This window comes from Molothrus ater, chromosome 19 (genome assembly GCF_012460135.2).
Source record: "Molothrus ater isolate BHLD 08-10-18 breed brown headed cowbird chromosome 19, BPBGC_Mater_1.1, whole genome shotgun sequence".
NCBI classification, from domain to species: domain Eukaryota; kingdom Metazoa; phylum Chordata; class Aves; order Passeriformes; family Icteridae; genus Molothrus; species Molothrus ater.
The window spans coordinates 5279591-5287057 of NC_050496.2; the positions used below are offsets into that span (position 1 = coordinate 5279591).

Here is a 7467-nt window from a genome sequence, read left to right on the forward strand (position 1 = left end):
GATGGGCACCGGGGAGGGGACGGAGCACCAGGGATGGGCACCGGGGAGGGGACGGAGCACCCAGGGATGGGCACCGGGGAGGGGACGGAGCACCAGGAATGGGCACCGGGGAGGGGACGGAGCACCGAGACAGGCATTGCTGAGGGACAGAACTGGGCACCGGGGAGGGGACGGAGCACCAGGGATGGGCACCGGGGAAGGGACGGAGCACCCAGGGATGGGCACCGGGGAGGGGACGGAGCACCGAGACAGGCATTGCTGAGGGACAGAACTGGGCACCGGGAAGGGGACGGAGCACCCAGAGATGGGCACCGGGGAGGGGACGGAGCACCGAGACAGGCATTGCTGAGGGACAGAACTGGGCACCGGGAAGGGGACGGAGCACCCAGGTATGGGCGCCAGGGAAGGGACGGAGCACCGAGACGGGCACTGCTGAGGGACAGGGCCGGGCACCGGGTTTTGCCCGGGATCTGACCCAAGTCCGCCGTGCTGAGCTGCCCCCGATCAACACCCGCCGCTCCCCTCACGCCCGTCCGCAGCCGGAATGGGAGAAGGGAGGTGAAACGAATCATGGGAGTAAAGGGCAGGAAGATCATGCACCGGTAAATGATACGGGTAAACAGGATGGGTTTAAGATTAAAAAAAAAAAAAAAAAAACAAACAAAACCCCAAAAATTATTGCTAATTAATATAATCCAGGCTTGGATATCTGCTCTGGGCTTCTGGGGAGCAGTGCAGCACCTGGGCCACCTGTCCTTCCCCTCTTTCCCCCAGCCATGCTGCTCACAGGACCTTCTATCATGTTTTCCCTCTCTCTCCTCACTGCATTTTGCCCTTTCTTAAATTTCTCCAAAGAAAAATACTTTCTTAAATAATAAATTCTTAGTAATTATAATATAAATAATTCTTAAATGCTCACAAATTCTTAAAATCTTATCAGCTCAATAAATTCTTCAGTACATTTCCCCTGCATCACTGACAGGCTGTTCCCTACCATGGGGCTGTCAGAACCATATGGGACCAGCCAGAGCAGTGTGGAAGTGGCTGTGTCCTGCCCCTGGGGCAGGAGGATTGTCCCTTCAATGGTGTCACTATTTCTCCTGGCCTCCAGCAGTGGCTGGTGCCTTTGCCTGGAGCATGCAGCGATCCAGCAGGGCCTCACACCTCTGCCAGCATGGCTGGACTGGCTGCCAGGGAAGGCATGGACAGGTCTGATGGGAAAACACACCAAAAGTTCAAGTTTCACCTCAAACCTGTCTCCTGTTGCTGTGGGATATCTCACAGGAGGCACTGAGCCTCAAGTAGGAAAAACACAGCTTTTCTCCCCACCAGAGTCCCTGGGTCCAACTGTGGTTTCCCAATAAAAGCCCTTTGACAAGATGCCAACAAAAGGAGATGAATGTAAAAACCATTCCCTTCCATTTTCCACTGAAATGATTTAATTTTCGCTTCCTGCCTCATTATTTCCTCCTCCTGAACTGAGCCTTCACCTTGTGAGGAGGTCAAGAGATTTTGGCCAGCAGTGCCTCTCCATGGCATGTGAGAGGACAAGAACCCACAGATGGGGTGAGGGGAACAAGGCTGGGCAGGGGCAGTGCTTTTTCACCCTGATTTCCAAAAAGTATATGTAGTTTGGAGACTGTTTGGACTGCCTGATTATCACATAATCCCAGGACCCCACATCCTGTAGCTTTCAACTTTTGGGCTGTCACCCCTTTGTTTAGCTCAGTCTTCTTAAAATAGCTGTGTTTAAATTGCTCAGGGAAAAGCTCTGATCCAGAATTTGCTTTTGTCACCCACTGTGATTACAAGACCCAGAAATGTCAAGACTAATCTCCGTTCATGTTTCTTTTCAATACTGGGATTTTAGCTGTCATGTGATGGGGGGACATCCTGTTCCTCTCAGGGGCACCAGCAGAGCCCTGGCAGGATGGGACTCATGTTCTCCCCAGCTGAATCCTCTTATCAGCCCTAATTCTGAGTGTCACCAGCTGGGTGTGGGTGGTCCTGGGGGCCGCACTTCCTATTCTGCACTTACAAATGGAGGGTGAGGTGGCTCTCTTTTTTCACTTTAGATATTCTGGGTTTGAATTAGGATTTTTAACATTGGGTTTCTGTCCTGCTGCTTTAGAACTGTGCTTGTGGTGGGGTTTTTTAATGGGTTTCTTTCCTTAAATTTAGTATCTTTTTACCTTTGTTCAGGGTGGAATCTGAATGCATTTTGAGTGGAGCATGACTGTCCTGGGTTCTCTTTGTGCACAGGGCTGTGGAAAGAAGCTGAACTAATGGTCCTTGAGCTGAGCAGTGGTGAAAGCTGGCACTGTGAGTGAATGGTTCTCTCGGGGGGTCCTGGGAGCTCAGATAATGATGGATGTGGGACTGGGAGGTCCCATAGGAAGACTGTGGGTGTGTGGCACCAGGGAGCAGAGCAGGATCCAGCCCTCACTGTCTGGGTGGCAGGGGAAGCCATGGTGGAAGCTGATGGTGGAGGCCAGAGCTGCTCCTGATTCCCCTGTGGGACACTGCCATCATCTCAACTGAGAAAGGGCTTGATTTGCCTAGAGAGACACCACACTGAATAAACCAGAGCAGTGCATGTGGGCTCTTGGAGCTGGTGAGTGTGGTGCATTTGCCCACTTTGCTGTGGTGGGGTTTTTGTCTGATTGGGAAAAATGTTAATAAAGTGTAAGAAAAGTGGGGGCTGACTGCCTGTTCTGAACAGGACAGCCTGTCCCTGGTTCTCCCTCCTGTTTCTGACTCTTCTCCAGGGGGGAGCAGAGCAGAGCTGTGGTGTCTGAGGATGGGTATGAATCCTTCCAGTCCTTTCCTATTGTACTGAAGTCGTGTTTATGCAGTCCCTGTATTCACAAGCTCCTTGTGGTTAACTCCTGGATGAACTTGATGTAAATAGACTCAGTGTTTTTTGAAAAAACAGGAGAAGGTTTGGCCTTAGGATTGTTTTTCTAGTTTCATGTAGCACAGCCAGGTGGGAATTGTATGCTCTGTGCTGGAGCAGAGCAGCTCTGCCAGGTACAGCTACCTGCTTTAATCCCTGTGTTAACAACTCCTGCAGTTCCTGGCAGGGTGTTTGGAAATATTTTAGTAATTCTGCAAAAACCAGCTGTGCCTCAGACTTTACAAATGGTAACACTTGGAAAACAGTGTCTGAGATGGATAACATTGCCCATCCTCTTGCCTTCATTGCAACTCATGGAGTTTGTTCTGATACCAGGAGGTTTGTGTGATTTGGGACAGAAAAGGATGGTACAAATGTTCAAGACCAAGATAGAGGGGGGCTCTGAGCAGCCTGGTCTAGTGGAAGGTGTCCCTGCTCATGGCAGGGTCTGGAAAGGGATGAGCTTTAAGGTCCCTCCCAACCCAAAACATTCTGTGAATCTATGAAACTCTGTAAAACTGGCAAGTCCTTCAATTCCTGTGTGTGTTGCAATACCTGTAGTGTTATCACAGTTGCTCTGAGCTATGCCCAACAAAGTTGTAATCATGGATTAGCTGTAGTTCAGCAATCAGTTGTCTGATTTTTATTATACTTTGTTATATTCTAGTGGAAAATCTCAATTCTGAGCTTCAGAGTATCATTGAGACAGCTTAAACTTCTTAGAGTAGGCCATGAGAAGGGGTGGTTTGGCAGTCTGTTCCAGCAGGATTTGGCAGACCTTGAGCCTACACTGAAGTATTTGGGTTTGGATGCAAAGCAGGTAATGGTGTCAGGTGTTACAGCTTGTCTGGGAGGTGTGGGATCTGTTTTCTAGCCTCACCTGGGAGTCTTTTGGCAAATTCCTTACTGCTTTAGGATGCCTGTGATCATTCCCACAGCATGTTACAGCTGGGAGTTTGGGGCAGGGCAATGGAAAGAGACTTTTGTCCAAACAGGAGATTACTGAAGAGGGTTTCTGGGCTAAACCTCTGTTGTCACTCATCAGGGCTGGGCTTAGAAGATAGGAGATTTTTAACAAAAAAACCCAACAAACATGTCTTTGAGAACAGGACTCTGGGGATTAAGCAGTTAATACCTCTCCATAACCACTACTGCTCTGGTTTGCTGACAGCTACCACTGCCTCTTGATGGCGGAGAAATGGCAAGAGCTTAAATTTCACACTGTCTTCTAAATTTGTGGTAGAAATTGCCTTTGTGTAACTTTCCATACTGGAGGACAATTCTTGGGGCTCTGCTTGGTGGCAGGAAAACATAGTGTTGTTATGCAGAGCTGTGGTACACAATCAGCCACTGGAAACCCCAGTACTGATCTGAATCTGGGCTTTCTAGTGTCACTGTGTGACTTTCTGGAGCTGTTGTCTGTTGAGCACCTAAGGATTTATTTGCAATCACTTACTGTAAACTGCACTTTGTTAATTGTTTGTAAAAACCAAGGAACCACTGACTGAGTGCAGCAAGACTGATTGAAATGGTCAGGAGCCTTTCTTACCTCAGTGATGTGCTGGGAGAATTGCTGAGTTATTTCTGTCTGGAGAGAATGGCTGAAGCTTTCCTCATTTCCCCAACGTGCCTTGGCACCCTGCTCGTGGTTCAGCTGGACAGACTGACACTGCAGTGCCTGCCTGGGGTGAAGGAGTCTCACTGTACAGAGTTTGAGACTACAGATTATGCTCCTTGCTCAAGTTTCATAACTTCTGCAATGTGTTTGTGCTCACCAGGTAGTTGGAAATGTCTTCCCTGGCTTTGGTCTGGAGAAGCACTCAAAATCCTGCTGCTTCTTGCTGAGTATTCCATGAAAGGAGATGCCTGGCAGGGAAGTGCCTTCAGGTGGGAGACAAGTGACTGAGTCAGGACACCCAGGGTGCCTTTGGCTTGTGCTGGAGACTGAGAGAGAGGATATATTGTTTAAGGCAAGGAATTGTGAGATTAAGGATCTGCTCTGCAGTGTCTCATTAGCTTGTGAAGCTTCAGGCTATTCCTTACCTGTTCTGTACAGCCAGGCTTTAAACTAAATGGAATGAACAGTTCCTGCTGTGCTTGTGTGGTGAGTCCATAAGCAGAGTGAAATGTGGAGCAGCAGGTGATGGTGTGCTCAGAAAGGGTGAGGAGCTGTTCAGTGTCTGCACCAGCAGCCCCAGGACCACTGAACTCTCTTCTGTGTCTGTGTTTCAAAGGTCTCTGCTTAGTTTATTTGGAATGCTGGTGTGTACCTCTCTGAGCTCCTGAGTTTAATTCAAGTGCTACAGCAAGAATTTAGAATAATGATGGTGTTTTAACAGCTCCAACAAACAAATCAGCCTTGTGAACACCGAGTGCCATCTGCAGCTCTGTGACAGGCTGAGACAGCTTCAGTTCCAGCACTAGAGCAGGTTGATTTGTTCTTGGTACACAAGGCTAAAGAAGATGTTGCTTGCTTCCTTTTCTTATGGGGAGCAAACCGCCAGCAGAGTTATGGATGGAGTGGGAAGGGATGAGTCTCCAGCTGGGAACTGGTGTGAAGCAGGCACTGAGGGGTGGGAAGTAAGGCTGTGAAGTAAGGTTGTGATTATGCTCTGTGCTATTTGAAAACTGGGCTGCTGCTTGAAAGCTGGCCCTTGGCAACACTTGTGGGGTGGGCTGGAGGAGCTGGCATGCCCTGCTCTGATGAGGAAGGTGGGAGGAGGCTTCATGTGATGATTGTTGACTCCTTTGTCTCATCCTTCTGTTCTTTCTCCACCAGCTTTCACTCCACAGCAGCTCTTCAATGCTGGGAGAAGGTTTGCCACTACATGACACTTGCAACCCCTTTAATATCCTCTCTGGTCTCCCTCCCTCCTGGGTGTGTGGCTTCAGGAGTCAAGCTGGGAGCCTGGTGGGGTTAATATCAAGGACTTTGATCCCAAGTGTCCCACTGGCTGTGGGATCCTGCAGAGTGCCCTGTCTCTGGGGCCATTAAATAGATGTTAAAGACTCTGATCCCTGCACAGAGCTGGCCTTGACTGGACACTTCCCAGCCAAGTGCTGCTTCTTGCATTTGAAGCTGAACACAACTTTCAGAGCCAACACCAAGGCTGTTTTGTGGCTACAACTCCCTTTTGCTTTAAACTTATAACCTGAGAATTTTCTCTCCAATGTGTGCATGGTATTTGTGTGATTGGATTCCATCTGGAGTAAAAAGGCAGGTTTGTAGGAGTGGTGCATTTTGCACTGAAAGAACTGTGTAAATTGAAAACCACTCAGTGCCTGAGGGCTGTTATCTTTCTGCCAGTCACGTGTGGGTCTGGGTGCAGATTGTAAAGGCAGTTGTCTGCTTTTTGCTTTTCAACAAGGTTTTATGCTGAAGAATAGAGTAATTTTCACCTGACACAGCAAAGGTATTTTTTAAAGTCCTCTAAAACCACACTGGGAGCTGATGTGTTCGATGGAGCACTTGGGGGAGGTGTGGAGTCCAGTCTGTGTGTGCAGCAGCCCTGGGACATTTGGATGAATATTGCATGAGGCAGCTCCTGCCACATGTGCAGAGACTGTCCCATAAATCTTTCCCATTAACCAAGCTGCCTTCCCCCTCGTCTCCCATTAATTTGTTGCTAAAAATTGAACTAATTTGAAAACCTGAATCCATGCTGGGCCCTACTGCCTGTGCTTGCCTCAAAGAAGTTGGTAGAGCTCCTGGCTGTTTTGGTGAGTGGTTTATGTCCTGACAGTGCTGCTGTTGGTCATCCTGGGAGCACTGAGCTTCACAAGAGCACTTGGGTGCAAGGGCTGTGCCTCTCATTGCAAACCTCGGTACACCTGAGCCATGCTTCACTTGTGGTTCCAGAGCAGCTCTCATTGGTGTGCAGCTAATTTAATGTTTTTATTTAGTTTATTTCAGTTGGGAGCACAGAGAACTGGTGTCAGGAATCTCTCAATATCCATCTATGAGGTTTTAAAAGGTGTGCTCAAGCTGAGCTTGGGGGGCAGGCTGGGACGCAAACTTTGTATGTAGTACTCTGAACAATGAGTTGGAAAAGTGAGGCTGATGCCACTGAAGTGAACAGCCATGCTCCTTTCTCCTGAAAGCCTCATTTTCCTTTTTCAGGCAGTGCTGGGAGCTGTCAGGAGCTGTAGGGATGGGTGGATTTAATCAAGAAGCTGCTCCAGCAGAAATGGCTGCACAGTGTCAACTTGAGCCAGGTATAACTTTATCCTAATGCAACTGGAGAGACTTTTTTTTATTATTTTTCTTGGTACACTCCTAAAAGGAGATGGAATTTATTCTGAAATACCTAGCAGCAAGCTGCCCTGCATGCAGGGGACAGCATGAGGATGGTGTTTAGGTGGAATTGATCTGCAATGTGTGTGAGCAATGATCCCACCAGCCCAGCACGATTTGCGGTGGGAACAGGCAAGGTTGAACCCTCTGGCTACACCTCCCCATGCAGAGGTAACCCTGGATACAGAAACCCTTCTGTTATCAGTGTGCAATGCTGTAACAGGATGCCTGCCCTGGCTGCAGTACCAGAGGGCTCTGCTATCAGTGGGTGAAATGC

General features: G+C 48.8%; 1 long non-coding RNA gene across 1 annotated transcript; it reads left to right on the forward strand.

Annotated features, from left to right (window-relative positions):
• Positions 1-480: 480 nt before the first annotated feature.
• LOC118693629 (uncharacterized) lies at positions 481-7105 on the forward strand. The gene is made up of 3 exons (XR_004981290.1): positions 481-602; positions 2263-2322; positions 7017-7105. It is a non-coding gene; the product is annotated as an uncharacterized LOC118693629 (long non-coding RNA).
• The last annotated feature ends 362 nt before the right edge of the window (positions 7106-7467 follow it).